Genomic DNA, 26,664 nt, shown 5'->3' with positions numbered 1-26,664 from the left:
CTTAATTTGCAATTACAACTAAAGATTTGTTCACACAAAAATGTAAGTTTACGCATATGATTCCGCCCAGGAACGAACTGGGGATCTTTCGCGTGTGAAGCGAACGTGATAACTACTACACCACGGAACCACACAATTCAGTAACTTTCCAAATACATTAAATTGACATATGTGATATTTAATGAAGGTGCATAAAATTTGAAAACGATTAGAATTTCATGCATTTGAGGCTTTCTTAATTTGCAATTAAAACTAAAGATTTGTTCACAGAAAAATGTAAGTTTACGCACTTGATTCCGCCCAGGATCGAAATGGGGACCTTTCGCGTGTAAAGCGAACGTGATAACCACTACACCACGGAACCACGCAATTCAGTAACTTTCAAGATACATTAAATTGACATATGTGATATTTAATGAAAGTGCATAAAATTTTAAAACGATTAGAATTTCATGCATTTGAGGCTTTCTTAATTTGCAATTAAAACTAAAGATTTGTTCACAGAAAAATGTAAGTTTACGCACTTGATTCCGCCCAGGATCGAACTGAGGACCTTTCGCGTGTAAAGCGAACGTGATAACCACTACACCACGGAACCACACAATTCAGTAACTTTCAAGATACATTAAATTGACATATGTGATATTTAATGAAAGTGCATAAAATTTGAAAATGATTAGAATTTCATGCATTTGAGGCTTTCTTAATTTGCAATTAAAACTAAAGATTTGCTCACAGAAAAATTTAAGTTTACGCACATGATTCCGCCCAGGATCGAACTGGGGACCTTTCGCGTGTAAAGCGAACGTGATAACCACTACACCACGGAACCACACAATTCAGTAACTTTCAATATACATTAAATTGACATATGTGATATTTAATGAAAGTGCATAAAATTTGAAAACGATTAGAATTTCATGCGTTTGAGGCTTTCTTAATTTGCAATTAAAACTAAAGATTTGCTCACAGAAAAATGTAAGTTTACGCACTTGATTCCACCCAGGATCGAACTGGGGACTTTTCGCGTGTAAAGCGAAAGTGATAACCACTACACCACGGAACCACACAATTCAGTAACTTTCAAGATACATTAAATTGACATATGTGATATTTAAGGAAAATGCATAAAATTTGAAAACGATTAGAATTTCATGCATTTGAGGCTTTCTTAATTTGCAATTAAAACTAAAGATTTGTTCACAGAGAAATGTAAGTTTACGCACTTGATTCCGCCCAGGATCGAACTGGGGACCTTTCGCGTGTAAAGCGAACGTGATAACCACTACACCACGGAACCACACAATTCAGTAACTTTCTAGATACATTAAATTGACATATGTGATATTTAATGAAAGTGCATAAAATTTGAAAACGATTAGAATTTCATGCATTTGAGGCTTTCTTAATTTGCAATTAAAACTAAAGATTTGCTCACAGAAAAATGTAACTTTACGCACTTGATTCCGCCCAGGATCGAACTGGGGACCTTTCTCGTGTAAAGCAAACGTGATTACCACTACTCCACGGAACCACACAATTCAGCAACTTTCAAGATACATTAAATTGACTTATGTGATATTTAATGAAAGTGCATAAAATTTGAAAACGATTAGAATTTCATGCATTTGAGGCTTTCTTAATTTGCAATTAAAACTAAAGATTTGTTCACAGAAAAATTTAAGTTTACGCTTTTGATTCCGCCCAGGATCGAACTGGGGACCTTTCGCGTGTAAAGCGAACGTGATAACCACTACACCACGGAACCACACAATTCAGTAACTTTCGAGATACATTAATTTGACATATGTGATGTTTAATGAAAGTGCATAAAATTTGAAAATGATTAGAATTTCATGCATTTGAGGCTTTCTTAATTTGCAATTAAAACTAAAGATTTGTTCACACAAAAATGTAAGTTTACGCATATGATTCCGCCCAGGAACGAACTGGGGACCTTTCGCGTGTGAAGCGAACGTGATAACCACTACACCACGGAACCACACAATTCAGTAACTTTCCAAATACATTAAATTGACATATGTGATATTTAATGAAGGTGCATAAAATTTGAAAACGATTAGAATTTCATGTATTTGAGGCTTTCTTAATATGCAATTAAAACTAAAGATTTGTTCACAGAAACATGTAAGTTTACGCACTTGATCCCGCCCAGGATCGAAATGGTGACCTTTCGCGTGTGAAGTGAACGTGATAACCACTACACCACGGAACCACACAATTCGATAACTTTCAAGATACATTAAATTGACATATGTGATATTTAATGAAAGTGCATAAAATTTTAAAACGATTAGAATTTCATGCATTTGAGGCTTTCTTAATTTGCAATTAAAACTAAAGATTTGTTCACAGAAAAATGTAAGTTTACGCACTTGATTCCGCCCAGGATCGAACTGAGGACCTTTCGCGTGTAAAGCGAACGTGATAACCACTACACCACGGAACCACACAATTCAGTAACTTTCAAGATACATTAAATTGACATATGTGATATTTAATGAAAGTGCATAAAATTTGAAAATGATTAGAATTTCATGCATTTGAGGCTTTCTTAATTTGCAATTAAAACTAAAGATTTGCTCACAGAAAAATTTAAGTTTACGCACTTGATTCCGCCCAGGATCGAACTGGGGACCTTTCGCGTGTAAAGCGAACGTGATAACCACTACACCACGGAACCACACAATTCAGTAACTTTCAATATACATTAAATTGACATATGTGATATTTAATGAAAGTGCATAAAATTTGAAAACGATTAGAATTTCATGCGTTTGAGGCTTTCTTAATTTGCAATTAAAACTAAAGATTTGCTCACAGAAAAATGTAAGTTTACGCACTTGATTCCACCCAGGATCGAACTGGGGACCTTTCGCGTGTAAAGCGAAAGTGATAACCACTACACCACGGAACCACACAATTCAGTAACTTTCAAGATACATTAAATTGACATATGTGATATTTAAGGAAAATGCATAAAATTTGAAAACGATTAGAATTTCATGCATTTGAGGCTTTCTTAATTTGCAATTAAAACTAAAGATTTGTTCACAGAAAAATGTAAGTTTACGCACTTGATTCCGCCCAGGATCGAACTGGGGACCTTTCGCGTGTAAAGCGAACGTGATAACCACTACACCACGGAACCACACAATTCAGTAACTTTCTAGATACATTAAATTGACATATGTGATATTTAATGAAAGTGCATAAAATTTGAAAACGATTAGAATTTCATGCATTTGAGGCTTTCTTAATTTGCAATTAAAACTAAAGATTTGCTCACAGAAAAATGTAACTTTACGCACTTGATTCCGCCCAGGATCGAACTGGGGACCTTTCTCGTGTAAAGCAAACGTGATTACCACTACTCCACGGAACCACACAATTCAGCAACTTTCAAGATACATTAAATTGACTTATGTGATATTTAATGAAAGTGCATAAAATTTGAAAACGATTAGAATTTCATGCATTTGAGGCTTTCTTAATTTGCAATTAAAACTAAAGATTTGTTCACAGAAAAATTTAAGTTTACGCTTTTGATTCCGCCCAGGATCGAACTGGGGACCTTTCGCGTGTAAAGCGAACGTGATAACCACTACACCACGGAACCACACAATTCAGTAACTTTCGAGATACATTAAATTGACATATGTGATGTTTAATGAAAGTGCATAAAATTTGAAAATGATTAGAATTTCATGCATTTGAGGCTTTCTTAATTTGCAATTAAAACTAAAGATTTGTTCACACAAAAATGTAAGTTTACGCATATGATTCCGCCCAGGAACGAACTGGGGACCTTTCGCGTGTGAAGCGAACGTGATAACCACTACACCACGGAACCACACAATTCAGTAACTTTCCAAATACATTAAATTGACATATGTGATATTTAATGAAGGTGCATAAAATTTGAAAACGATTAGAATTTCATGTATTTGAGGCTTTCTTAATATGCAATTAAAACTAAAGATTTGTTCACAGAAACATGTAAGTTTACGCACTTGATCCCGCCCAGGATCGAAATGGTGACCTTTCGCGTGTGAAGTGAACGTGATAACCACTACACCACGGAACCACACAATTCGATAACTTTCAAGATACATTAATTTGACATATGTGATATTTAATGAAAGTGCATAAAATTTGAAAACGATTAGAATTTCATGCATTTGAGGCTTTCTTAATTTGCAATTAAAACTAAAGATTTGCTCACAGAAAAATGCAAGTTTACGCACTTGATTCCGCCCAGGATCGAACTGGGGACCTTTCGCGTGTAAAGCGAACGTGATAACCACTACACCACGGAACCACACAATTCAGTAACTTTCAAGATACATTAAATTGACATATGTGATATTTAATGAAAGTGCATAAAATTTGAAAACGATTAGAATTTCATGCATTTGAGGCTTTCTTAATTTGCAATTAAAACTAAAGATTTGCTCACAGAAAAATGTAAGTTTACGCACTTGATCCCGCCCAGGATCGAAATGGTGACCTTTTGTGTGTGAAGTGAACGTGATAACCACTACACCACGGAACCACACAATTCGATAACTTTCAAGATACATTAATTTGACATATGTGATATTTAATGAAAGTGCATAAAATTTGAAAACGATTAGAATTTCATGCATTTGAGGCTTTCTTAATTTGCAATTAAAACTAAAGATTTGCTCACAGAAAAATGTAAGTTTACGCACTTGATTCCGCCCGGGATCGAACTGGGGACCTTTCGCGTGTAAAGCGAACGTGATAACCACTACACCACGGAACCACACAATTCAGTAACTTTCAAGATACATTAAATTGACATATGTGATATTTAATGAAAGTGCATAAAATTTGAAAACGATTAGAATTTCATGCATTTGAGGCTTTCTTAATTTGCAATTAAAACTAAAGATTTGCTCACAGAAAAATGTAAGTTTACGCACTTGATTCCACCCAGGATCGAACTGGGGACCTTTCGCGTGTAAAGCGAACGTGATAACCACTACACCACGGAACCACACAATTCAGTAACTTTCAAGATACATTAAATTGACATATGTGATATTTAATGAAAATGCATAAAATTTGAAAACGATTAGAATTTCATGCATTTGAGGCTTTCTTAATTTGCAATTAAAACTAAAGATTTGTTCACAGAAAAATGTAAGTTTACGCACTTGATGCCGCCCAGGATCGAACTGGGGACCTTTCGCGTGTAAAGCGAACGTGATAACCACTACACCACGGAACCACACAATTCAGTAACTTTCTAGATACATTAAATTGACATATGTGATATTTAATGAAAGTGCATAAAATTTGAAAACGATTAGAATTTCATGCATTTGAGGCTTTCTTAATTTGCAATTAAAACTAAAGATTTGTTCACAGAAAAATGTAAGTTTACGCACTTGCTTCCGCCCAGGATCGAACTGGGGACCTTTCGCGTGAGAAGCGAACGTGATAACCACTACACCACGGAACCACACAATTCAGTAACATTCAAGATACATTAAATTGACATATGTGATATTTAATGAAAGTGCATAAAATTTGAAAACGATTAGAATTTCATGCATTTGAGGCTTTCTTAATTTGCAATTAAAACTAAAGATTTGTTCACAGAAAAATGTAAGTTTACGCACTTGATTCCGCCCAGGATCGAACTGAGGACCTTTCGTGTGTAAAGCGAACGTGATAACCACTAAACCTAGGAACCACACAATTCAGTAACTTTCAAGATACATTAAATTGACATATGTGATATTTAATGAAAGTGCATAAAATTTGAAAATGATTAGAATTTCATGCATTTGAGGCTTTCTTAATTTGCAATTACAACTAAAGATTTGTTCACAAAAAAATATAACTTTACGCACTTGATTCCGCCCAGGATCGAACTGGGGACCTTTCTCGTGTAAAGCAAACGTGATTACCACTACTCCACGGAACCACACAATTCAGCAACTTTCAAGATACATTAAATTGACTTATGTGATATTTAATGAAAGTGCATAAAATTTGAAAACGATTAGAATTTCATGCATTTGAGGCTTTCTTAATTTGCAATTAAAACTAAAGATTTGTTCACAGAAAAATTTAAGTTTACGCTTTTGATTCCGCCCAGGATCGAACTGGGGACCTTTCGCGTGTAAAGCGAACGTGATAACCACTACACCACGGAACCACACAATTCAGTAACTTTCAAGATACATTAAATTGACATATGTGATGTTTAATGAAAGTGCATAAAATTTGAAAATGATTAGAATTTCATGCATTTGAGGCTTTCTTAATTTGCAATTAAAACTAAAGATTTGTTCACACAAAAATGTAAGTTTACGCATATGATTCCGCCCAGGAACGAACTGGGGACCTTTCGCGTGTGAAGCGAACGTGATAACCACTACACCACGGAACCACACAATTCAGTAACTTTCCAAATACATTAAATTGACATATGTGATATTTAATGAAGGTGCATAAAATTTGAAAACGATTAGAATTTCATGTATTTGAGGCTTTCTTAATTTGCAATTAAAACTAAAGATTTGTTCACAGAAACATGTAAGTTTACGCACTTGATCCCGCCCAGGATCGAAATGGTGACCTTTCGCGTGTGAAGTGAACGTGATAACCACTACACCACGGAACCACATAATTCGATAACTTTCAAGATACATTAATTTGACATATGTGATATTTAATGAAAGTGCATAAAATTTGAAAACGATTAGAATTTCATGCATTTGAGGCTTTCTTAACTTGCAATTAAAACTAAAGATTTGCTCACAGAAAAATGTAAGTTTACGCACTTGATTCCGCCCAGGATCGAACTGGGGACCTTTCGCGTGTAAAGCGAACGTGATAACCACTACACCACGGAACCACACAATTCAGTAACTTTCAAGATACATTAAATTGACATATGTGATATTTAATGAAAGTGCATAAAATTTGAAAACGATTAGAATTTCATGCATTTGAGGCTTTCTTAATTTGCAATTAAAACTAAAGATTTGCTCACAGAAAAATGTAAGTTTACGCACTTGATTCCACCCAGGATCGAACTGGGGACCTTTCGCGTGTAAAGCGAACGTGATAACCACTACACCACGGAACCACACAATTCAGTAACTTTCAAGATACATTAAATTGACATATGTGATATTTAATGAAAATGCATAAAATTTGAAAACGATTAGAATTTCATGTATTTGAGGCTTTCTTAATTTGCAATTAAAACTAAAGATTTGTTCACAGAAAAATGTAAGTTTACGCACTTGATGCCGCCCAGGATCGAACTGGGGACCTTTCGCGTGTAAAGCGAACGTGATAACCACTACACCACGGAACCACACAATTCAGTAACTTTCTAGATACATTAAATTGACATATGTGATATTTAATGAAAGTGCATAAAATTTGAAAACGATTAGAATTTCATGCATTTGAGGCTTTCTTAATTTGCAATTAAAACTAAAGATTTGTTCACAGAAAAATGTAAGTTTACGCACTTGATTCCGCCCAGGATCGAACTGGGGACCTTTCGCGTGAGAAGCGAACGTGATAACCACTACACCACGGAACCACACAATTCAGTAACATTCAAGATACATTAAATTGACATATGTGATATTTAATGAAAGTGCATAAAATTTGAAAATGATTAGAATTTCATGCATTTGAGGCTTTCTTAATTTGCAATTACAACTAAAGATTTGTTCACACAAAAATGTAAGTTTACGCATATGATTCCGCCCAGGAACGAACTGGGGATCTTTCGCGTGTGAAGCGAACGTGATAACCACTACACCACGGAACCACACAATTCAGTAACTTTCCAAATACATTAAATTGACATATGTGATATTTAATGAAGGTGCATAAAATTTGAAAACGATTAGAATTTCATGCATTTGAGGCTTTCTTAATTTGCAATTGAAACTAAAGATTTGTTCACAGAAAAATTTAAGTTTACGCACTTGATTCCGCCCAGGATCGAACTGGGGACCTTTCGCGTGTAAAGCGAACGTGATAACCACTACACCACGGAACCACACAATTCAGTAACTTTAGGGATACATTAAATTGACATATGTGAAATTTAATGAAAGTGCATAAAATTTGAAAACGATTAGAATTTCATGCATTTGAGGCTTTCTTAATTTGCAATTACAACTAAAGATTTGTTCACACAAAAATGTAAGTTTACGCATATGATTCCGCCCAGGAACGAACTGAGGACCTTTCGCGTGTGAAGCGAACGTGATAACCACTACACCACGGAACCACACAATTCAGTAACTTTCAAGATACATTAAATTGACATATGTGAAATTTAATGAAAGTGCATAAAATTTGAAAACGATTAGAATTTCATGCATTTGAGGCTTTCTTAATTTGCAATTAAAACTAAAGATTTGCTCACAGAAAAATTTAAGTTTACGCACTTGATTTCGCCCAGGATCGAACTGGGGACCTTTCGCGTGTAAAGCGAACGTGATAACCACTACACCACGGAACCACACAATTCAGTAACTTTCAATATACATTAAATTGACATATGTGATATTTAATGAAAGTGCATAAAATTTGAAAACGATTAGAATTTCATGCATTTGAGGCTTTCTTAATTTGCAATTAAAACTAAAGATTTGATCACAGAAAAATGTAAGTTTACGCACTTGATTCCACCCAGGATCGAACTGGGGACCTTTCGCGTGTAAAGCGAAAGTGATAACCACTACACCACGGAACCACACAATTCAGTAACTTTCAAGATACATTAAATTGACATATGTGATATTTAAGGAAAATGCATAAAATTTGAAAACGATTAGAATTTCATGCATTTGAGGCTTTCTTAATTTGCAATTAAAACTAAAGATTTGTTCACAGAAAAATGTAAGTTTACGCACTTGATTCCGCCCAGGATCGAACTGGGGACCTTTCGCGTGTAAAGCGAACGTGATAACCACTACACCACGGAACCACACAATTCAGTAACTTTCTAGATACATTAAATTGACATATGTGATATTTAATGAAAGTGCATAAAATTTGAAAACGATTAGAATTTCATGCATTTGAGGCTTTCTTAATTTGCAAATAAAACTAAAGATTTGCTCACAGAAAAATGTAACTTTACGCACTTGATTCCGCCCAGGATCGAACTGGGGACCTTTCTCGTGTAAAGCAAACGTGATTACCACTACTCCACGGAACCACACAATTCAGCAACTTTCAAGATACATTAAATTGACTTATGTGATATTTAATGAAAGTGCATAAAATTTGAAAACGATTAGAATTTCATGCATTTGAGGCTTTCTTACTTTGCAATTAAAACTAAAGATTTGTTCACAGAAAAATTTAAGTTTACGCTTTTGATTCCGCCCAGGATCGAACTGGGGACCTTTCGCGTGTAAAGCGAACGTGATAACCACTACACCACGGAACCACACAATTCAGTAACTTTCAAGATACATTAAATTGACATATGTGATATTTAAGGAAAATGCATAAAATTTGAAAATGATTAGAATTTCATGCATTTGAGGCTTTCTTAATTTGCAATTAAAACTAAAGATTTGTTCACAGAAAAATGTAAGTTTACGCACTTGATTCCGCCCAGGATTGAACTGCGGATCTTTCGCGTGTAAAGCGAACATGATAACCACTACACCACGGAACAACACAATTCAGAAACTTTCAAGATACATTAAATTGACATATGTGATGTTTAATGAAAGTGCATAAAATTTGAAAATGATTAGAATTTCATGCATTTGAGGCTTTCTTAATATGCAATTAAAACTAAAGATTTGCTCACAGAAAAATGTAACTTTACGCACTTGATTCTGCCCAGGATCGAACTGGGGACCTTTCTCGTGTAAAGCGAACGTGATAACCACTACTCCACGGAACCACACAATTCAGTAACTTTCAAGATACATTAAATTGACATATGTGATATTTAATGAAAGTGCATAAAATTTGAAAATGATTAGAATTTCATGTTTTTGAGGCTTTCTTAATTTGCAATTAAAACTAAAGATTTGCTCACAGAAAAATGTAAGTTTACGCACTTGATTCCGCCCAGGATTGAACTGCGGATCTTTCGCGTGTAAAGCGAACATGATAACCACTACACCACGGAACCACACAATTCGGTAACTTTCAAGATACATTAAATTGACATATGTGATATTTAATGAAAATGCATAAAATTTGAAAACGATTAGAATTTCATGCATTTGAGGCTTTCTTAATTTGCAATCAAAACTAAAGATTTGCTCACAGAAAAATGTAAGATTACGCACTTGATTCCGCCCAGGATCGAACTGGGGACCTTTCGCGTGTAAAGCGAACGTGATTACCACTACACCACGGAACCACACAACTCAGTACCTTTCAAGATACATTAAATTGACATATGTGATATTTAATGAAAGTGCATAAAATTTGAAAACGATTAGAATTTCATGCATTTGAGGCTTTCTTAATTTGCAATTAAAACTAAAGATTTATTCACAGAAAAATGCAAGTTTACGCACTTGATTCCGCCCAGGATCGAACTGGGGACCTTTCGCGTGTAAAGCGAACGTGATAACCACTGCACCACGGAACCACACAATTCAGTACCTTTCAAGATACATTAAATTGACATATGTGATATTTAATGAAAGTGCATAAAATTTGAAAACGATTAGAATTTCATGCATTTGAGGCTTTCTTAATTTGCAATTAAAACTAAAGATTTGTTCACAGAAAAACGTAAGTTTACGCACTTGATTCCGCCCAGGATCGAACTGGGGACCTTTCGCGTGTAAAGCGAACGTGATAACCACTACACCACGGAACCACACAATTCGGTTACTTTCAAGATACATTAAATTGACATATGTGATATTTAATGAAAGTGCATAAAATTTGAAAATGATTAGAATTTCATGCATTTGAGGCTTTCTTAATTTGCAATTAAAACTAAAGATTTGTTCCCAGAAAAACGTAAGTTTACGCACTTGATTCCGCCCAGGATCGAACTGGGGACCTTTCGCGTGTAAAGCGAACGTGATAACCACTACACCACGGAACCACACAATTCGGTTACTTTCAAGATACATTAAATTGACATATGTGATATTTAATGAAAGTGCATAAAATTTGAAAACGATTAGAATTTCATGCATTTGAGGCTTTCTTAATTTGCAATTAAAACTAAAGATTTGTTCACAGAAAAATGTTAGTTTACGCACTTGATTCCGCCCAGGATCGAACTGGGGACCTTTCGCGTGTAAAGCGAACGTGATAAGCTCTACACCACGGAACCACACAATTCGGTAACTTTCAAGATACATTAAATTGACATATGTGATATTTAATGAAGGTGCATAAAATTTGAAAACGATTAGAATTTCATGCATTTGAGGCTTTCTTAATTTGCAATTAAAACTAAAGATTTGTTCACAGAAAAATGTAAGTTTACGCACTTGATTCCGCCCAGGATCGCACTGGGGACCTTTCGCGTGTAAAGCGAACGTGATAACCACTACACCACGGAACCACACAATTCGGTAACTTTCAAGATACATTAAATTGACATATGTGATATTTAATGAAAATGCATAAAATTTGAAAACGATTAGAATTTCATGCATTTGAGGCTTTCTTAATTTGCAATCAAAACTAAAGATTTGCTCACAGAAAAATGTAAGATTACGCACTTGATTCCGCCCAGGATCGAACTGGGGACCTTTCGCGTGTAAAGCGAACGTGATAACCACTACACCACGGAACCACACAACTCAGTACCTTTCAAGATACATTAAATTGACATATGTGATATTTAATGAAAGTGCATAAAATTTGAAAACGATTAGAATTTCATGCATTTGAGGCTTTCTTAATTTGCAATTAAAACTAAAGATTTATTCACAGAAAAATGCAAGTTTACGCACTTGATTCCGCCCAGGATCGAACTGGGGACCTTTCGCGTGTAAAGCGAACGTGATAACCACTGCACCACGGAACCACACAATTCAGTACCTTTCAAGATACATTAAATTGACATATGTGATATTTAATGAAAGTGCATAAAATTTGAAAACGATTAGAATTTCATGCATTTGAGGCTTTCTTAATTTGCAATTAAAACTAAAGATTTGTTCACAGAAAAACGTAAGTTTACGCACTTGATTCCGCCCAGGATCGAACTGGGGACCTTTCGCGTGTAAAGCGAACGTGATAACCACTACACCACGGAACCACACAATTCGGTTACTTTCAAGATACATTAAATTGACATATGTGATATTTAATGAAAGTGCATAAAATTTGAAAATGATTAGAATTTCATGCATTTGAGGCTTTCTTAATTTGCAATTAAAACTAAAGATTTGTTCACAGAAAAATGTAAGTTTACGCACTTGATTCCGCCCAGGATCGAACTGGGGACCTTTCGCGTGTAAAGCGAACGTGATAACCACTACACCACGGAACCACACAATTCGGTTACTTTCAAGATACATTAAATTGACATATGTGATATTTAATGAAAGTGCATAAAATTTGAAAACGATTAGAATTTCATGCATTTGAGGCTTTCTTAATTTGCAATTAAAACTAAAGATTTGTTCACAGAAAAATGTTAGTTTACGCACTTGATTCCGCCCAGGATCGAACTGGGGACCTTTCGCGTGTAAAGCGAACGTGATAAGCTCTACACCACGGAACCACACAATTCGGTAACTTTCAAGATACATTAAATTGACATATGTGATATTTAATGAAGGTGCATAAAATTTGAAAACGATTAGAATTTCATGCATTTGAGGCTTTCTTAATTTGCAATTAAAACTAAAGATTTGTTCACAGAAAAATGTAAGTTTACGCACTTGATTCCGCCCAGGATCGCACTGGGGACCTTTCGCGTGTAAAGCGAACGTGATAACCACTACACCACGGAACCACACAATTCGGTAACTTTCCAGATACATTAAATTGACATATGTGATATTTAATGGAAGTGCATAAAATTTGAAAACGATTAGAATTTCATGCATTTAAGGCTTTCTTAATTTGCAATTAAAAACTAAAGATTTGTTCACAGAAAAATGTTAATTTACGCACTTGATTCCGCCCAGGATCGAACTGGGGACCTTTCGCGTGTGAAGCGAACGTGATAACCACGGAGACACACTTGTCAGTAACTTTCATGTTATAATACATTGACTAATTTTCAATTTTAAGAAAACGCAAAAATTTATAAACGAATGGAATTTCAGGCATTAGAGAAATTTTTGACTTGAAATGAAAATTTATAAATTTGATTCCGCCCAGGATCGAACTGGGGACCTTTCGCGTGTAAAGCGAACGTGATAACCACTACACCACGGAACCACACAATTCAGTAACTTTCAAGATACATTAAATTGACATATGTGATATTTAATGAAAGTGCATAAAATTTGAAAATGATTAGAATTTCATGCATTTGAGGCTTTCTTAATTTGCAATTAAAACTAAAGATTTGTTCACAGAAAAATGTAAGTTTACGCACTTGATTCCGCCCAGGATCGAACTGGGGACCTTTCGCGGGGGAAGCGAACGTGATAACCACGGAACCACACTTGTGAGTAATTTTCAAGTTATAATACATTGACTAATTTTCAATTTTAAGACAATGCAAAAATTTATAAACGAATGGAATTTCAGGCATTTGAGAAATTTTTGATTTGAAATGAAAATTTATAAATATGATTCCACCCAGGGTAGAACTGGGGACCTTTCGCGTGTGAAGCGAGCGTGATAACCACTACACCACGGAACCACACAATTCGGTAACTTTCAAGATACATTAAATTGACATATGTGATATTTAATGAAAGTGCATAAAATTTGAAAACGATTAGAATTTCATGCATTTGAGGCTTTCTTAATTTGCAATTAAAACTAAAGATTTGTTCACAGAAAAATGTAAGTTTACGCTCTTGATTCCGCCCAGGATCGAACTGGGGACCTTTCGCGTGTGAAGCGAACGTTATAACCACGGAGCCACACTTGTCAGTAACTTTCAAGTTATAATACATTGACTAATTTTCAATTTTAAGAAAATGCTAAAATTTATAAACGAATGGAATTTCAGGCATTTGAGAAATTTTTGATTTGAAATGAAAATTTATAAATTTGATTCCACCCAGGATAGAACTGGGGACCTTTCGCGTGTGAAGCGAACGTGATAACCACGGAACCACACTTGTGAGTAACTTTCAAGTTATAATGCATTGACTAATTTTCAATTTTAAGACAATGCAAAAATTTATAAACGAATGGAATTTCAGGCATTTGAGAAATTTTTGATTTGAAATGAAAATTTATAAATATGATTCCACCCAGGGTAGAACTGGGGACCTTTCGCGTGTGAAGCGAGCGTGATAACCACTACACCACGGAACCACACAATTCGGTAACTTTCAAGATACATTCAATGGACATATGTGATATTTAATGAAAGTGCATAAAATTTGAAAACGATTAGAATTTCATGAATTTGAGGCTTTCTTAATTTGCAATTAAAACTAAAGATTTGTTCACAGAAAAAAGTAATTATACGCACTTGATTCTGCCCAGGATTAAACTGGGGACCTTTCGCGTGAAAAGCGAACGTGATAACCACTACACCACGGAACCACACAATTCGGTAACTTTCTAGATACATTAAATTGACATATGTGATATTTTATGGAAGTGCATAAAATTTGAAAACGATTAGAATTTCATGCATTGAAGGCTTTCTTAATTTGCAATTAAAACTAAAGATTTGTTCACAGAAAAATGTAACTTAACGCACTTGATACCACCCAGGATCGAACTGGGGACTTTTCGCGTGTGAAGCGAACGTGATACCCACTACACCACGGAACCACACAATTCGGTAACTTTCCAGATACATTAAATTGACATATGTGATATTTAATGAAAGTGCATAAAATTTGAAAACGATTAGAATTTCATGCATTTGGGGCTTTCTTAATTTGCAATTAAAACTAAAGATTTGTTCACAGAAAAATGTAAGTTTACGCACTTGATTCCGCCCAGGATCGAACTGGGGACCTTTCGCGTGTAAAGCGAACGTGATAACCACTACACCACGGAACCACACAATTCGGTTACTTTCAAGATACATTAAATTGACATATGTGATATTTAATGAAAGTGCATAAAATTTGAAAATGATTAGAATTTCATGCATTTGAGGCTTTCTTAATTTGCAATTAAAACTAAAGATTTGTTCACAGAAAAATGTAAGTTTACGCACTTGATTCCGCCCAGGATCGAACTGGGGACCTTTCGCGGGGGAAGCGAACGTGATAACCACGGAACCACACTTGTGAGTAATTTTCAAGTTATAATACATTGACTAATTTTCAATTTTAAGACAATGCAAAAATTTATAAACGAATGGAATTTCAGGCATTTGAGAAATTTTTGATTTGAAATGAAAATTTATAAATATGATTCCACCCAGGGTAGAACTGGGGACCTTTCGCGTGTGAAGCGAGCGTGATAACCACTACACCACGGAACCACACAATTCGGTAACTTTCAAGATACATTCAATGGACATATGTGATATTTAATGAAAGTGCATAAAATTTGAAAACGATTAGAATTTCATGAATTTGAGGCTTTCTTAATTTGCAATTAAAACTAAAGATTTGTTCACAGAAAAAAGTAATTATACGCACTTGATTCTGCCCAGGATTAAACTGGGGACCTTTCGCGTGAAAAGCGAACGTGATAACCACTACACCACGGAACCACACAATTCGGTAACTTTCTAGATACATTAAATTGACATATGTGATATTTTATGGAAGTGCATAAAATTTGAAAACGATTAGAATTTCATGCATTGTAGGCTTTCTTAATTTGCAATTAAAACTAAAGATTTGTTCACAGAAAAATGTAAGTTAACGCACTTGATACCACCCAGGATCGAACTGGGGACTTTTCGCGTGTGAAGCGAACGTGATAACCACTACACCACGGAACCACACAATTCGGTAACTTTCCAGATACATTAAATTGACATATGTGATATTTAATGAAAGTGCATAAAATTTGAAAACGATTAGAATTTCATGCATTTGAGGCTTTCTTAATTTGCAATTAAAACTAAAGATTTGTTCACAGAAAAATTAAAGTTTACGCACTTGATTCCGCCCAGGATCGAACTGGGGACCTTTCGCGGGGGAAGCGAACGTGATAACCACGGAACCACACTTGTGAGTAATTTTCAAGTTATAATACATTGACTAATTTTCAATTTTAAGACAATGCAAAAATTTATAAACGAATGGAATTTCAGGCATTTGAGAAATTTTTGATTTGAAATGAAAATTTATAAATATGATTCCACCCAGGGTAGAACTGGGGACCTTTCGCGTGTGAAGCGAGCGTGATAACCACTACACCACGGAACCACACAATTCGGTAACTTTCAAGATACATTAAATTGACATATGTGATATTTAATGAAAGTGCATAAAATTTGAAAACGATTAGAATTTCATGCATTTGAGGCTTTCTTAATTTGCAATTAAAACTAAAGATTTGTTCACAGAAAAATGTAAGTTTACGCTCTTGATTCCGCCCAGGATCGAACTGGGGACCTTTCGCGTGTGAAGCGAACGTTATAACCACGGAGCCACACTTGTCAGTAACTTTCAAGTTATAATACATTGACTAATTTTCAATTTTAAGAAAATGCTAAAATTTATAAACGAATGGAATTTCAGGCATTTGAGAAATTTTTGATTTGAAATGAAAATTTATAAATTTGATTCCACCCAGGATAGAACTGGGGACCTTTCGCGTGTGAAGCGAACGTGATAACCACGGAACCACACTTGTGAGTAACTTTCAAGTTATAATGCATTGACTAATTTTCAATTTTAAGACAATGCAAAAATTTATAAACGAATGGAATTTCAGGCATTTGAGAAATTTTTGATTTCAAATGAAAATTTATAAATATGATTCCACCCAGGGTAGAACTGGGGACCTTTCGCGTGTGAAGCGAGCGTGATAACCACTACACCACGGAACCACACAATTCGGTAACTTTCAAGATACATTCAATGGACATATGTGATATTTAATGAAAGTGCATAAAATTTGAAAACGATTAGAATTTCATGAATTTGAGGCTTTCTTAATTTGCAATTAAAACTAAAGATTTGTTCACAGAAAAAAGTAATTATACGCACTTGATTCTGCCCAGGATTAAACTGGGGACCTTTCGCGTGAAAAGCGAACGTGATAACCACTACACCACGGAACCACACAATTCGGTAACTTTCTAGATACATTAAATTGACATATGTGATATTTTATGGAAGTGCATAAAATTTGAAAACGATTAGAATTTCATGCATTGAAGGCTTTCTTAATTTGCAATTAAAACTAAAGATTTGTTCACAGAAAAATGTAACTTAACGCACTTGATACCACCCAGGATCGAACTGGGGACTTTTCGCGTGTGAAGCGAACGTGATACCCACTACACCACGGAACCACACAATTCGGTAACTTTCCAGATACATTAAATTGACATATGTGATATTTAATGAAAGTGCATAAAATTTGAAAACGATTAGAATTTCATGCATTTGGGGCTTTCTTAATTTGCAATTAAAACTAAAGATTTGTTCACAGAAAAATGTAAGTTTACGCACTTGATTCCGCCCAGGATCGAACTGGGGACCTTTCGCGTGTAAAGCGAACGTGATAACCACTACACCACGGAACCACACAATTCGGTTACTTTCAAGATACATTAAATTGACATATGTGATATTTAATGAAAGTGCATAAAATTTGAAAATGATTAGAATTTCATGCATTTGAGGCTTTCTTAATTTGCAATTAAAACTAAAGATTTGTTCACAGAAAAATGTAAGTTTACGCACTTGATTCCGCCCAGGATCGAACTGGGGACCTTTCGCGGGGGAAGCGAACGTGATAACCACGGAACCACACTTGTGAGTAATTTTCAAGTTATAATACATTGACTAATTTTCAATTTTAAGACAATGCAAAAATTTATAAACGAATGGAATTTCAGGCATTTGAGAAATTTTTGATTTGAAATGAAAATTTATAAATATGATTCCACCCAGGGTAGAACTGGGGACCTTTCGCGTGTGAAGCGAGCGTGATAACCACTACACCACGGAACCACACAATTCGGTAACTTTCAAGATACATTCAATGGACATATGTGATATTTAATGAAAGTGCATAAAATTTGAAAACGATTAGAATTTCATGAATTTGAGGCTTTCTTAATTTGCAATTAAAACTAAAGATTTGTTCACAGAAAAAAGTAATTATACGCACTTGATTCTGCCCAGGATTAAACTGGGGACCTTTCGCGTGAAAAGCGAACGTGATAACCACTACACCACGGAACCACACAATTCGGTAACTTTCTAGATACATTAAATTGACATATGTGATATTTTATGGAAGTGCATAAAATTTGAAAACGATTAGAATTTCATGCATTGTAGGCTTTCTTAATTTGCAATTAAAACTAAAGATTTGTTCACAGAAAAATGTAAGTTAACGCACTTGATACCACCCAGGATCGAACTGGGGACTTTTCGCGTGTGAAGCGAACGTGATAACCACTACACCACGGAACCACACAATTCGGTAACTTTCCAGATACATTAAATTGACATATGTGATATTTAATGAAAGTGCATAAAATTTGAAAACGATTAGAATTTCATGCATTTGAGGCTTTCTTAATTTGCAATTAAAACTAAAGATTTGTTCACAGAAAAATGCAAGTTTACGCACTTGATTCCGCCCAGGATCGAACTGGGGACCTTTCGCGTGTAAAGCGAACGTGATAACCACTGCACCACGGAACCACACAATTCAGTACCTTTCAAGATACATTAAATTGACATATGTGATATTTAATGAAAGTGCATAAAATTTGAAAACGATTAGAATTTCATGCATTTGAGGCTTTCTTAATTTGCAATTAAAACTAAAGATTTGTTCACAGAAAAACGTAAGTTTACGCACTTGATTCCGCCCAGGATCGAACTGGGGACCTTTCGCGTGTAAAGCGAACGTGATAACCACTACACCACGGAACCACACAATTCGGTTACTTTCAAGATACATTAAATTGACATATGTGATATTTAATGAAAGTGCATAAAATTTGAAAATGATTAGAATTTCATGCATTTGAGGCTTTCTTAATTTGCAATTAAAACTAAAGATTTGTTCACAGAAAAATGTAAGTTTACGCACTTGATTCCGCCCAGGATCGAACTGGGGACCTTTCGCGTGTAAAGCGAACGTGATAACCACTACACCACGGAACCACACAATTCGGTTACTTTCAAGATACATTAAATTGACATATGTGATATTTAATGAAAGTGCATAAAATTTGAAAACGATTAGAATTTCAAGCATTTGAGGCTTTCTTAATTTGCAATTAAAACTAAAGATTTGTTCACAGAAAAATGTTAGTTTACGCACTTGATTCCGCCCAGGATCGAACTGGGGACCTTTCGCGTGTAAAGCGAACGTGATAAGCTCTACACCACGGAACCACACAATTCGGTTACTTTCAAGATACATTAAATTGACATATGTCATATTTAATGAAGGTGCATAAAATTTGAAAACGATTAGAATTTCATGCATTTGAGGCTTTCTTAATTTGCAATTAAAACTAAAGATTTGTTCACAGAAAAATGTAAGTTTACGCACTTGATTCCGCCCAGGATCGCACTGGGGACCTTTCGCGTGTAAAGCGAACGTGATAACCACTACACCACGGAACCACACAATTCGGTAACTTTCCAGATACATTAAATTGACATATGTGATATTTAATGGAAGTGCATAAAATTTGAAAACGATTAGAATTTCATGCATTTAAGGCTTTCTTAATTTGCAATTAAAACTAAAGATTTGATCGCAGAAAGAAGTTTTTATACGCACTTAATTCTGCCCAGGATCGAACTGGGGATCTTTCACGTGTAAAGCGAACGTGATAACCACTACACCACGGAACCACACAATTCGGTAACTTTCAAGATACATTAAATTGACATATGTGATATTTAATGAAAGTGCATAAAATTTGAAAACGATTAGAATTTCATGCATTTGAGGCTTTCTTAATTTGCAATTAAAACTAAAGATTTGTTCACAGAAAAATGTAAGTTTACGCTCTTGATTCCGCCCAGGATCGAACTGGGGACCTTTCGCGTGTGAAGCGAACGTTATAACCACGGAGCCACACTTGTCAGTAACTTTCAAGTTATAATACATTGACTAATTTTCAATTTTAAGAAAATGCTAAAATTTATAAACGAATGGAATTTCAGGCATTTGAGAAATTTTTGATTTGAAATGAAAATTTATAAATTTGATTCCGCCCAGGATCGAACTGGGGACATTTCGCGTGTAAAGCGAACGTGATAACCACTACACCACGGAACCACACAATTCAGTAACTTTCAAGATACATTAAATTGACATATGTGATATTTAATGAAAGTGCATAAAATTTGAAAATGATTAGAATTTCATGCATTTGAGGCTTTCTTAATTTGCAATTAAAACTAAAGATTTGTTCACTGAAAAATGTAAGTTTACGCACTTGATACCGCCCAGGATCGAACTGGGTACCTTTCGCGGGGGAAGCGAACGTGATAACCACGGAACCACACTTGTGAGTAACTTTCAAGTTATAATACATTGACTAATTTTCAATTTTAAGACAATGCAAAAATTTATAAACGAATGGAATTTCAGGCATTTGAGAAATTTTTGATTTGAAATGAAAAATTTATAAATATGATTCCACCCAGGGTAGAACTGGGGACCTTTCGCGTGTGAAGCGAGCGTGATAACCACTACACCATGGAACCACACAATTCGGTTACTTTCAAGATACATTCAATGGACATATGTGATATTTAATGAAAGTGCATAAAATTTGAAAACGATTAGAATTTCATGAATTTGATGCTTTCTTAATTTGCAATTAAAACTAAAGATTTGTTCGCAGAAAAAAGTTTTTATACACACTTGATTCTGCCCAGGATCGAACTGGGGATCTTTCGCGTGTAAAGCGAACGTGATAACCACTACACCACGGAACCACACAATTCGGTAACTTTCAAGATACATTAAATTGACATATGTGATATTTAATGAAAGTGCATAAAATTTGAAAACGATTAGAATTTCATGCATTTGAGGCTTTCTTAATTTGCAATTAAAACTAAAGATTTGTTAACAGAAAAATGTAAGTTTACGCTCTTGATTCCGCCCAGGATCGAACTGGGGACCTTTCGCGTGTGAAGCGAACGTTATAACCACGGAGCCACACTTGTCAGTAACTTTCAAGTTATAATACATTGACTAATTTTCAATTTTAAGAAAATGCAAAAATTTATAAACGAATGGAATTTCAGGCATTTGAGAAATTTTTGATTTGAAATGAAAATTTATAAATTTGATTCCGCCCAGTATAGAACTGGGGACCTTTCGCGTGTGAAGCGAACGTGATAACCACGGAACCACACTTGTGAGTAACTTTCAAGTTATAATGCATTGACTAATTTTCAATTTTAAGACAATGCAAAAATTTATAAACGAATGGAATTTCAGGCATTTGAGAAATTTTTGATTTGAAATGAAAATTTATAAATATGATTCCACCCAGGGTAGAACTGGGGACCTTTCGCGTGTGAAGCGAGCGTGATAACCACTACAACACGGAACCACACAATTCGGTAACTTTCAAGATACATTAAATTGACATATGTGATATTTAATGAAAGTGCATAAAATTTGAAAACGATTAGAATTTCATGCATTTGAGGCTTTCTTAATTTGCAATTAAAACTAAAGATTTGTTCACAGAAAAATTTAAGTTTACGCACTTGATTCCGCCCAGGATCGAACTGGGGACCTTTCGCGTGTAAAGCGAACGTAATTACCACTACACCACGTATTTCAGTAAATTTCAAGGTATATAACAATGACATATTTGCAATTTTATGAAAGTGCATTAAATTTGAAAACGGTTGTAACAATGTGTTAAAAGTGATAGCATTCTAATTTACCTTGAAATTTACTGAAATGCGTGTTACCGTGGTGTAGAGTTTATCACTTTCGCTTCACACGCCGAAGGTCCCCAGTTCGATCCTGGGCGGAATCATTTATTGCACTTTATTTGTTTACTGAAAAATGTATATTTAAATAAACAGTCTACTGAAGAAATCTGTCTGTTTCTCGAAATTATAATTGTTTTAAAATATTAAATCCCCCTCCAAAAAAAAAACAATTTTTGAAAAAAAGTTTCAGTCATTGAAAAAATATTGTTTGGAAATCAGCCACCGGTGTTTCTTGTTGTATTGCATAACAGCAAATTATTGAAATGCTAAATATTTTATTTTTTCCTCATTTTGACCTACAATATTACAAAACAATTGAAAAGTATGAATAACACGTTACATAAAAATTCTGAGTCAAAGTGTTAAGTTAATATAAAATAAGTAAAGAAATTATATATAATCAACAAAAATTATTATTTATTTTGAATAATTTACAAAGATAACATCGAATAAGTTCTAAATCTTGTATTAAATTATTTAACCATAATTGACTATTTATTCTTAACTATCAAACAGTCAATCAATATTAATTTTGTAACTTGCGTTAAGAAAAAAATATAATAAACTTCGGGGGGGGGGAACGTATGTATATTTTTCTCCTGTCATTATTTCCTTATTTTACAAAATAAATAATTAAATATTTCATGATATAGAATTTACCTCGTGTATCATTTCTGTATTCCTTTTCAATTTAATTTCTGTTTTCAAATTTTGATTCATTGTAAGTTGTTATACAAATTATATTTTTCGCCGGTGTCATAAATTTGTTTATTATTGATCTTTACTTGCCAACTCCTATTAAAACAACTTTTTGCAATACATCATTACATTAAATAAACATCGAATTTCAAAACTGCTTTATCTCTTCCTTGTTCTCAATGTTTAAATAAATAAATCTATAAAGATAAAGTATATTTTTAATAAAAAGTAATTTTAAAACTTAGATACTTTTTTCTTATTTGAAGGAAAAATATCTAAGCATTTTAAAGAATTAAAACAACACTAATAATAAAATGATTTAAAATAGTTTGATGATTTCAATTGGATACCTGCAAGTGACGTCATCGTTTGTAAATCGTGGCATCTATCAAATCAAAAGCCAATCGAGTTCGACACACACGCGTGACGTCGCTTACAAGCATCCAATTAATTTTGATTTAAATCGTGTGGTTAGACCAGTGATTCTCAACCTTTTTTTTTGTGACGGCACAATTTTAACGATTTCGAAATTTGACGGCACACAATGAAAAAAATTAGTTTAAAAGTTATTTACTTAACTATAATACACTGTGTTAAATAGTTTGTGATAATAATTTTGAATGTGAAATAAAGTACTACAAAAGCACATTTATTAAGGGATTAATTATTTCCTTCGACTAATTTTTTATTAGTTAGTAACAGCTATTTATGTTTTTTGCTAGTTATTAATTGTTCGCTTGTTTTCTATAGCTAGTTTTTTTGCTGATTATTAATTCATGTCAACTAGTGTTTTTGCTGATTATTAATTGTTAGCTTATTTTTTGTTAGTTTTTTTTTATAACTTTTAATTGCATAGCTTGCTTTAATGATTAGCTTTTATTTAAGTTTGAAAGCTAATATTTAGCTTACTTTCCTTTGATAATTAATAATCTTAATGATCATTAAATTTCCTACTTATTTCAACATTTTTTAAAATTGTCAACGACAATTTAATCACTTCCTTCTTATTTCAAGATTGTCAGAGACAAGACAATCGCTGACAAAGATGTTCCTGCGGTTAAAGAGTGGAAAAATTATAATATATATATATATATATATATATATATATATATATATATATATATATATATATATATATATATATATATATATATATATATATATATATATATATATATATATATATATATATATATATATATATATATATATATATATATATATATATATATATATATATATATATATATATATATAAGTTCATAACGAAGAAAACAAAGAAAAATAATAGACAAATGAAAAAGGGGGGGGGGAATAATAAGTTAAAAAATAACAAACAACAGTTAATTCAAAAAAAAAAAAATTAATTAAAAAACCGGAAAAAAAGATATAATCTTTTCTTCAGCCCACACGATTATATCCACAAAACAGAGTGCTTTCTGATATTGTATCAATAAAGCCAAAGCTAAATATATTAATACAATAGTGTAATGAGCACTCATTTTTTTTTTTAATTTTTTTTTTTTAATTTTTTTTAATATACACTTTTCTTTAATTTAAACTTTACTCGTAATTAAAAAAGCATTATAATTTTTACTGTATCATTTCTAATATTTGGTGGCACATTTTAAGAATTTGGCGGCACACAAAAGTGCCGCGGCACAGTGGTTGAGAATCACTGGGTTAGACCATAATCGCTTCACATCTCCTCGAGTTGCAAGTATTCAATTCAAATTAGTAAAAGAAAACGATTAAATCGTTGTCTAGCTAGTAGTTAAGCCTATTACCGCATTTGGAGGCTGTATATTTTTGATCGGGAAGTGTTGTCATTTTTCATTGCTTTGAATAAAAAATGTTTTGCTTTTTAACATGCTATATCATTAGAGTGAAAATTCTAAATACTTATCTGCAATTATAATGAAACACATTATTTTATAATAAACAATCGAATTATGATAATTGTGGAAAAAATCGCTTTAAGCAAATTCATTTTGTGCAAACGAACATTGTTAGAGATTGTAATATGTTCTTTAAGTTAATATCACGTGACTGTAACTACTATTACTTCCACTTAATTTTTATTGTTTTACTTTAGTTTTGGTGATGGCAAAGTTGTTGAAATGTTTTATGTTGGATATTTAGTGTTCGATTAATTAAGATTTACAAATATCACTAAGCAACAAATAAAACTCCTGATCGATCTCCTCTGGAGATAATGACTTACTCTTTTGAAACTGTTAACCAGTTCAAGTACCTAGGAACCTTGATCTCTAGCCACAACAACCTGAAAATCGAAATAAATAACAGAATTTCCATGGCTAACAGAAGTTTCTACGGCCTCAGAAACCAACTGAAATCCAAGTTCATCAGTGTGAAGACAAAGTTAAACATCTACAAAACTTTAATCAGGCCTATAGCTACGTATGGAAGTGAGTGCTGGACCCTAAGCAAAATAGAGGAGGAAAAACTGCTAATTTTTGAAAGAAAAATTTTGAGGAAAATCTTTGGATCTCTTCAAGAGAATAACGTATGGAGAATTCTTTACAACCAAGAAATTTACAAAAAATATGACAAATTCGGTGGGACCGACATTGTGAGAACTATTAAAGCATCACGCATTAGGTGGCTGGGCCACCTCTTCAGAAATTCTGATGCCGTCCCTGCCAAAAAAGTGACTTTTTCCACAATTGAAGGGACGAGACGTAGGGGACGACCACCTACAAGATGGATAGACGACGTTGAAAAGGACCTCAAGCTGTTGGGAGTCAACCGATGGCGGGCCGTCGCACCGGACAGGGCCAGATGGAGGAAAATCTGCGAGTCAGCCTTGGCCTGTGAAAGGCTGTTGCGCTTATGAAGAAGAAGAAGAAATATCACTAAATTTAAGTTGGTTTAGAATTAATAAATGTTTTTTATGTTTTAATTCGTATATGTTTATTCATCTGTAGAATTCGTATATGTTTATTCATCTGTTCATTTGAATAATACTGAAAGGCGTCAGTAAAATTCATTTGTGTGCTGCAATTTACAAACATTATTTTTTATGAAGTATTTATTTTGAGCAAAGGAATAAAAAAAATCAAATGAAACATTCACGGTAAAGATAACTCTTCTTTTCCTGCAATCAAAAACACTAGAAAAGGAAATCATGTATAAATCCCGAGACCACGCGCTTATGTTTTGGCTGTCTTGTTTTTATTGAGTAGAGAGATTATAGAATCTACAAGCACGCAACAATGTTTATGAGTTGAAAGAACGTTTGTAATACACCTGCTTGTTTATTTAATATTTATGTGAGATCCGGCTTCTCTAATATCAACGTTCAGATTTATCACTTCCATTGATTTGACAGTCGAAGGAGAAGTTATGGAGGAGATAAAATTCTGAAGTTGTCACGAAATCGACGTAAAATCCGAGTTCATATCAAAACATCCTCTCTGCGTCAACGGTTACCCAAATATTTCAAATCTATGGCACTTATTTTGACCAAGCATATATTTACTTTTACTTCCCTTTCATAAGTTTCAAGGGAAATTTCGTAATGATGTAAAGATTATGGTAATCACGTGAAATTTACATGGAAGAGAAATTTCTTATTTTCATAATATTTAAAAACATCGCTGTGTAAAGTTTTTTTTCTTCTTGAAACTGCAAAACCTTTCTTACTAAATATAAATCTGTATTCTTATTAAGTAAAAAAAAA

General features: G+C 33.8%; 58 non-coding genes across 58 annotated transcripts; all 58 read right to left on the bottom strand.

The window, feature by feature from the left end:
* Positions 1-291: 291 nt before the first annotated feature.
* TRNAV-UAC (transfer RNA valine (anticodon UAC)) lies at positions 292-364 on the bottom strand. Its single transcript has one exon. It is a non-coding gene; the product is annotated as a tRNA-Val (tRNA).
* A 161-nt stretch (positions 365-525) lies between these two features.
* Positions 526-598, bottom strand: TRNAV-UAC (transfer RNA valine (anticodon UAC)). Its single transcript has one exon. It is a non-coding gene; the product is annotated as a tRNA-Val (tRNA).
* A 161-nt stretch (positions 599-759) lies between these two features.
* On the bottom strand, positions 760-832 carry TRNAV-UAC (transfer RNA valine (anticodon UAC)). Its single transcript has one exon. It is a non-coding gene; the product is annotated as a tRNA-Val (tRNA).
* A 161-nt stretch (positions 833-993) lies between these two features.
* On the bottom strand, positions 994-1,066 carry TRNAV-UAC (transfer RNA valine (anticodon UAC)). Its single transcript has one exon. It is a non-coding gene; the product is annotated as a tRNA-Val (tRNA).
* Positions 1,067-1,227: 161 nt separating this feature from the next.
* TRNAV-UAC (transfer RNA valine (anticodon UAC)) lies at positions 1,228-1,300 on the bottom strand. The gene has a single exon. It is a non-coding gene; the product is annotated as a tRNA-Val (tRNA).
* Positions 1,301-1,695: 395 nt separating this feature from the next.
* On the bottom strand, positions 1,696-1,768 carry TRNAV-UAC (transfer RNA valine (anticodon UAC)). Its single transcript has one exon. It is a non-coding gene; the product is annotated as a tRNA-Val (tRNA).
* Positions 1,769-1,929: 161 nt separating this feature from the next.
* On the bottom strand, positions 1,930-2,002 carry TRNAV-CAC (transfer RNA valine (anticodon CAC)). The gene has a single exon. It is a non-coding gene; the product is annotated as a tRNA-Val (tRNA).
* Positions 2,003-2,397: 395 nt separating this feature from the next.
* TRNAV-UAC (transfer RNA valine (anticodon UAC)) lies at positions 2,398-2,470 on the bottom strand. The gene has a single exon. It is a non-coding gene; the product is annotated as a tRNA-Val (tRNA).
* A 161-nt stretch (positions 2,471-2,631) lies between these two features.
* Positions 2,632-2,704, bottom strand: TRNAV-UAC (transfer RNA valine (anticodon UAC)). Its single transcript has one exon. It is a non-coding gene; the product is annotated as a tRNA-Val (tRNA).
* A 161-nt stretch (positions 2,705-2,865) lies between these two features.
* On the bottom strand, positions 2,866-2,938 carry TRNAV-UAC (transfer RNA valine (anticodon UAC)). Its single transcript has one exon. It is a non-coding gene; the product is annotated as a tRNA-Val (tRNA).
* Positions 2,939-3,099: 161 nt separating this feature from the next.
* On the bottom strand, positions 3,100-3,172 carry TRNAV-UAC (transfer RNA valine (anticodon UAC)). Its single transcript has one exon. It is a non-coding gene; the product is annotated as a tRNA-Val (tRNA).
* A 395-nt stretch (positions 3,173-3,567) lies between these two features.
* On the bottom strand, positions 3,568-3,640 carry TRNAV-UAC (transfer RNA valine (anticodon UAC)). Its single transcript has one exon. It is a non-coding gene; the product is annotated as a tRNA-Val (tRNA).
* A 161-nt stretch (positions 3,641-3,801) lies between these two features.
* On the bottom strand, positions 3,802-3,874 carry TRNAV-CAC (transfer RNA valine (anticodon CAC)). Its single transcript has one exon. It is a non-coding gene; the product is annotated as a tRNA-Val (tRNA).
* Positions 3,875-4,269: 395 nt separating this feature from the next.
* On the bottom strand, positions 4,270-4,342 carry TRNAV-UAC (transfer RNA valine (anticodon UAC)). Its single transcript has one exon. It is a non-coding gene; the product is annotated as a tRNA-Val (tRNA).
* A 395-nt stretch (positions 4,343-4,737) lies between these two features.
* Positions 4,738-4,810, bottom strand: TRNAV-UAC (transfer RNA valine (anticodon UAC)). Its single transcript has one exon. It is a non-coding gene; the product is annotated as a tRNA-Val (tRNA).
* A 161-nt stretch (positions 4,811-4,971) lies between these two features.
* On the bottom strand, positions 4,972-5,044 carry TRNAV-UAC (transfer RNA valine (anticodon UAC)). The gene has a single exon. It is a non-coding gene; the product is annotated as a tRNA-Val (tRNA).
* Positions 5,045-5,205: 161 nt separating this feature from the next.
* TRNAV-UAC (transfer RNA valine (anticodon UAC)) lies at positions 5,206-5,278 on the bottom strand. The gene has a single exon. It is a non-coding gene; the product is annotated as a tRNA-Val (tRNA).
* A 161-nt stretch (positions 5,279-5,439) lies between these two features.
* Positions 5,440-5,512, bottom strand: TRNAE-CUC (transfer RNA glutamic acid (anticodon CUC)). The gene has a single exon. It is a non-coding gene; the product is annotated as a tRNA-Glu (tRNA).
* Positions 5,513-6,141: 629 nt separating this feature from the next.
* On the bottom strand, positions 6,142-6,214 carry TRNAV-UAC (transfer RNA valine (anticodon UAC)). Its single transcript has one exon. It is a non-coding gene; the product is annotated as a tRNA-Val (tRNA).
* Positions 6,215-6,375: 161 nt separating this feature from the next.
* Positions 6,376-6,448, bottom strand: TRNAV-CAC (transfer RNA valine (anticodon CAC)). The gene has a single exon. It is a non-coding gene; the product is annotated as a tRNA-Val (tRNA).
* Positions 6,449-6,843: 395 nt separating this feature from the next.
* Positions 6,844-6,916, bottom strand: TRNAV-UAC (transfer RNA valine (anticodon UAC)). Its single transcript has one exon. It is a non-coding gene; the product is annotated as a tRNA-Val (tRNA).
* A 161-nt stretch (positions 6,917-7,077) lies between these two features.
* On the bottom strand, positions 7,078-7,150 carry TRNAV-UAC (transfer RNA valine (anticodon UAC)). The gene has a single exon. It is a non-coding gene; the product is annotated as a tRNA-Val (tRNA).
* Positions 7,151-7,311: 161 nt separating this feature from the next.
* On the bottom strand, positions 7,312-7,384 carry TRNAV-UAC (transfer RNA valine (anticodon UAC)). Its single transcript has one exon. It is a non-coding gene; the product is annotated as a tRNA-Val (tRNA).
* Positions 7,385-7,545: 161 nt separating this feature from the next.
* TRNAE-CUC (transfer RNA glutamic acid (anticodon CUC)) lies at positions 7,546-7,618 on the bottom strand. The gene has a single exon. It is a non-coding gene; the product is annotated as a tRNA-Glu (tRNA).
* Positions 7,619-7,779: 161 nt separating this feature from the next.
* TRNAV-CAC (transfer RNA valine (anticodon CAC)) lies at positions 7,780-7,852 on the bottom strand. The gene has a single exon. It is a non-coding gene; the product is annotated as a tRNA-Val (tRNA).
* A 161-nt stretch (positions 7,853-8,013) lies between these two features.
* TRNAV-UAC (transfer RNA valine (anticodon UAC)) lies at positions 8,014-8,086 on the bottom strand. The gene has a single exon. It is a non-coding gene; the product is annotated as a tRNA-Val (tRNA).
* A 161-nt stretch (positions 8,087-8,247) lies between these two features.
* TRNAV-CAC (transfer RNA valine (anticodon CAC)) lies at positions 8,248-8,320 on the bottom strand. Its single transcript has one exon. It is a non-coding gene; the product is annotated as a tRNA-Val (tRNA).
* Positions 8,321-8,481: 161 nt separating this feature from the next.
* On the bottom strand, positions 8,482-8,554 carry TRNAV-UAC (transfer RNA valine (anticodon UAC)). Its single transcript has one exon. It is a non-coding gene; the product is annotated as a tRNA-Val (tRNA).
* A 161-nt stretch (positions 8,555-8,715) lies between these two features.
* On the bottom strand, positions 8,716-8,788 carry TRNAV-UAC (transfer RNA valine (anticodon UAC)). Its single transcript has one exon. It is a non-coding gene; the product is annotated as a tRNA-Val (tRNA).
* Positions 8,789-8,949: 161 nt separating this feature from the next.
* TRNAV-UAC (transfer RNA valine (anticodon UAC)) lies at positions 8,950-9,022 on the bottom strand. The gene has a single exon. It is a non-coding gene; the product is annotated as a tRNA-Val (tRNA).
* A 395-nt stretch (positions 9,023-9,417) lies between these two features.
* TRNAV-UAC (transfer RNA valine (anticodon UAC)) lies at positions 9,418-9,490 on the bottom strand. Its single transcript has one exon. It is a non-coding gene; the product is annotated as a tRNA-Val (tRNA).
* Positions 9,491-10,119: 629 nt separating this feature from the next.
* Positions 10,120-10,192, bottom strand: TRNAV-UAC (transfer RNA valine (anticodon UAC)). The gene has a single exon. It is a non-coding gene; the product is annotated as a tRNA-Val (tRNA).
* A 161-nt stretch (positions 10,193-10,353) lies between these two features.
* Positions 10,354-10,426, bottom strand: TRNAV-UAC (transfer RNA valine (anticodon UAC)). The gene has a single exon. It is a non-coding gene; the product is annotated as a tRNA-Val (tRNA).
* A 161-nt stretch (positions 10,427-10,587) lies between these two features.
* On the bottom strand, positions 10,588-10,660 carry TRNAV-UAC (transfer RNA valine (anticodon UAC)). The gene has a single exon. It is a non-coding gene; the product is annotated as a tRNA-Val (tRNA).
* A 161-nt stretch (positions 10,661-10,821) lies between these two features.
* Positions 10,822-10,894, bottom strand: TRNAV-UAC (transfer RNA valine (anticodon UAC)). Its single transcript has one exon. It is a non-coding gene; the product is annotated as a tRNA-Val (tRNA).
* Positions 10,895-11,055: 161 nt separating this feature from the next.
* TRNAV-UAC (transfer RNA valine (anticodon UAC)) lies at positions 11,056-11,128 on the bottom strand. The gene has a single exon. It is a non-coding gene; the product is annotated as a tRNA-Val (tRNA).
* Positions 11,129-11,289: 161 nt separating this feature from the next.
* TRNAV-UAC (transfer RNA valine (anticodon UAC)) lies at positions 11,290-11,362 on the bottom strand. Its single transcript has one exon. It is a non-coding gene; the product is annotated as a tRNA-Val (tRNA).
* A 161-nt stretch (positions 11,363-11,523) lies between these two features.
* Positions 11,524-11,596, bottom strand: TRNAV-UAC (transfer RNA valine (anticodon UAC)). Its single transcript has one exon. It is a non-coding gene; the product is annotated as a tRNA-Val (tRNA).
* A 161-nt stretch (positions 11,597-11,757) lies between these two features.
* TRNAV-UAC (transfer RNA valine (anticodon UAC)) lies at positions 11,758-11,830 on the bottom strand. The gene has a single exon. It is a non-coding gene; the product is annotated as a tRNA-Val (tRNA).
* A 161-nt stretch (positions 11,831-11,991) lies between these two features.
* TRNAV-UAC (transfer RNA valine (anticodon UAC)) lies at positions 11,992-12,064 on the bottom strand. Its single transcript has one exon. It is a non-coding gene; the product is annotated as a tRNA-Val (tRNA).
* A 161-nt stretch (positions 12,065-12,225) lies between these two features.
* Positions 12,226-12,298, bottom strand: TRNAV-UAC (transfer RNA valine (anticodon UAC)). Its single transcript has one exon. It is a non-coding gene; the product is annotated as a tRNA-Val (tRNA).
* A 161-nt stretch (positions 12,299-12,459) lies between these two features.
* TRNAV-UAC (transfer RNA valine (anticodon UAC)) lies at positions 12,460-12,532 on the bottom strand. Its single transcript has one exon. It is a non-coding gene; the product is annotated as a tRNA-Val (tRNA).
* Positions 12,533-12,693: 161 nt separating this feature from the next.
* Positions 12,694-12,766, bottom strand: TRNAV-UAC (transfer RNA valine (anticodon UAC)). Its single transcript has one exon. It is a non-coding gene; the product is annotated as a tRNA-Val (tRNA).
* Positions 12,767-12,927: 161 nt separating this feature from the next.
* On the bottom strand, positions 12,928-13,000 carry TRNAV-UAC (transfer RNA valine (anticodon UAC)). The gene has a single exon. It is a non-coding gene; the product is annotated as a tRNA-Val (tRNA).
* A 358-nt stretch (positions 13,001-13,358) lies between these two features.
* TRNAV-UAC (transfer RNA valine (anticodon UAC)) lies at positions 13,359-13,431 on the bottom strand. The gene has a single exon. It is a non-coding gene; the product is annotated as a tRNA-Val (tRNA).
* Positions 13,432-14,648: 1,217 nt separating this feature from the next.
* Positions 14,649-14,721, bottom strand: TRNAE-UUC (transfer RNA glutamic acid (anticodon UUC)). The gene has a single exon. It is a non-coding gene; the product is annotated as a tRNA-Glu (tRNA).
* A 395-nt stretch (positions 14,722-15,116) lies between these two features.
* Positions 15,117-15,189, bottom strand: TRNAV-UAC (transfer RNA valine (anticodon UAC)). Its single transcript has one exon. It is a non-coding gene; the product is annotated as a tRNA-Val (tRNA).
* Positions 15,190-15,780: 591 nt separating this feature from the next.
* TRNAE-UUC (transfer RNA glutamic acid (anticodon UUC)) lies at positions 15,781-15,853 on the bottom strand. Its single transcript has one exon. It is a non-coding gene; the product is annotated as a tRNA-Glu (tRNA).
* A 1,451-nt stretch (positions 15,854-17,304) lies between these two features.
* Positions 17,305-17,377, bottom strand: TRNAE-UUC (transfer RNA glutamic acid (anticodon UUC)). The gene has a single exon. It is a non-coding gene; the product is annotated as a tRNA-Glu (tRNA).
* A 395-nt stretch (positions 17,378-17,772) lies between these two features.
* Positions 17,773-17,845, bottom strand: TRNAV-UAC (transfer RNA valine (anticodon UAC)). Its single transcript has one exon. It is a non-coding gene; the product is annotated as a tRNA-Val (tRNA).
* Positions 17,846-18,436: 591 nt separating this feature from the next.
* Positions 18,437-18,509, bottom strand: TRNAE-UUC (transfer RNA glutamic acid (anticodon UUC)). Its single transcript has one exon. It is a non-coding gene; the product is annotated as a tRNA-Glu (tRNA).
* A 395-nt stretch (positions 18,510-18,904) lies between these two features.
* TRNAV-UAC (transfer RNA valine (anticodon UAC)) lies at positions 18,905-18,977 on the bottom strand. Its single transcript has one exon. It is a non-coding gene; the product is annotated as a tRNA-Val (tRNA).
* Positions 18,978-19,138: 161 nt separating this feature from the next.
* On the bottom strand, positions 19,139-19,211 carry TRNAV-UAC (transfer RNA valine (anticodon UAC)). Its single transcript has one exon. It is a non-coding gene; the product is annotated as a tRNA-Val (tRNA).
* A 161-nt stretch (positions 19,212-19,372) lies between these two features.
* Positions 19,373-19,445, bottom strand: TRNAV-UAC (transfer RNA valine (anticodon UAC)). The gene has a single exon. It is a non-coding gene; the product is annotated as a tRNA-Val (tRNA).
* Positions 19,446-19,606: 161 nt separating this feature from the next.
* Positions 19,607-19,679, bottom strand: TRNAV-UAC (transfer RNA valine (anticodon UAC)). Its single transcript has one exon. It is a non-coding gene; the product is annotated as a tRNA-Val (tRNA).
* A 161-nt stretch (positions 19,680-19,840) lies between these two features.
* TRNAV-UAC (transfer RNA valine (anticodon UAC)) lies at positions 19,841-19,913 on the bottom strand. The gene has a single exon. It is a non-coding gene; the product is annotated as a tRNA-Val (tRNA).
* A 591-nt stretch (positions 19,914-20,504) lies between these two features.
* Positions 20,505-20,577, bottom strand: TRNAV-UAC (transfer RNA valine (anticodon UAC)). The gene has a single exon. It is a non-coding gene; the product is annotated as a tRNA-Val (tRNA).
* A 592-nt stretch (positions 20,578-21,169) lies between these two features.
* TRNAV-UAC (transfer RNA valine (anticodon UAC)) lies at positions 21,170-21,242 on the bottom strand. Its single transcript has one exon. It is a non-coding gene; the product is annotated as a tRNA-Val (tRNA).
* Between the last annotated feature and the right edge of the window lie 5,422 nt (positions 21,243-26,664).

This window comes from Parasteatoda tepidariorum, chromosome 9 (genome assembly GCF_982258835.1).
Source record: "Parasteatoda tepidariorum strain Cologne lab strain chromosome 9, Ptep-v5.0, whole genome shotgun sequence".
Lineage (NCBI taxonomy): Eukaryota > Metazoa > Arthropoda > Arachnida > Araneae > Theridiidae > Parasteatoda > Parasteatoda tepidariorum.
This window is presented reverse-complemented; position numbering and strand designations above follow the sequence as displayed.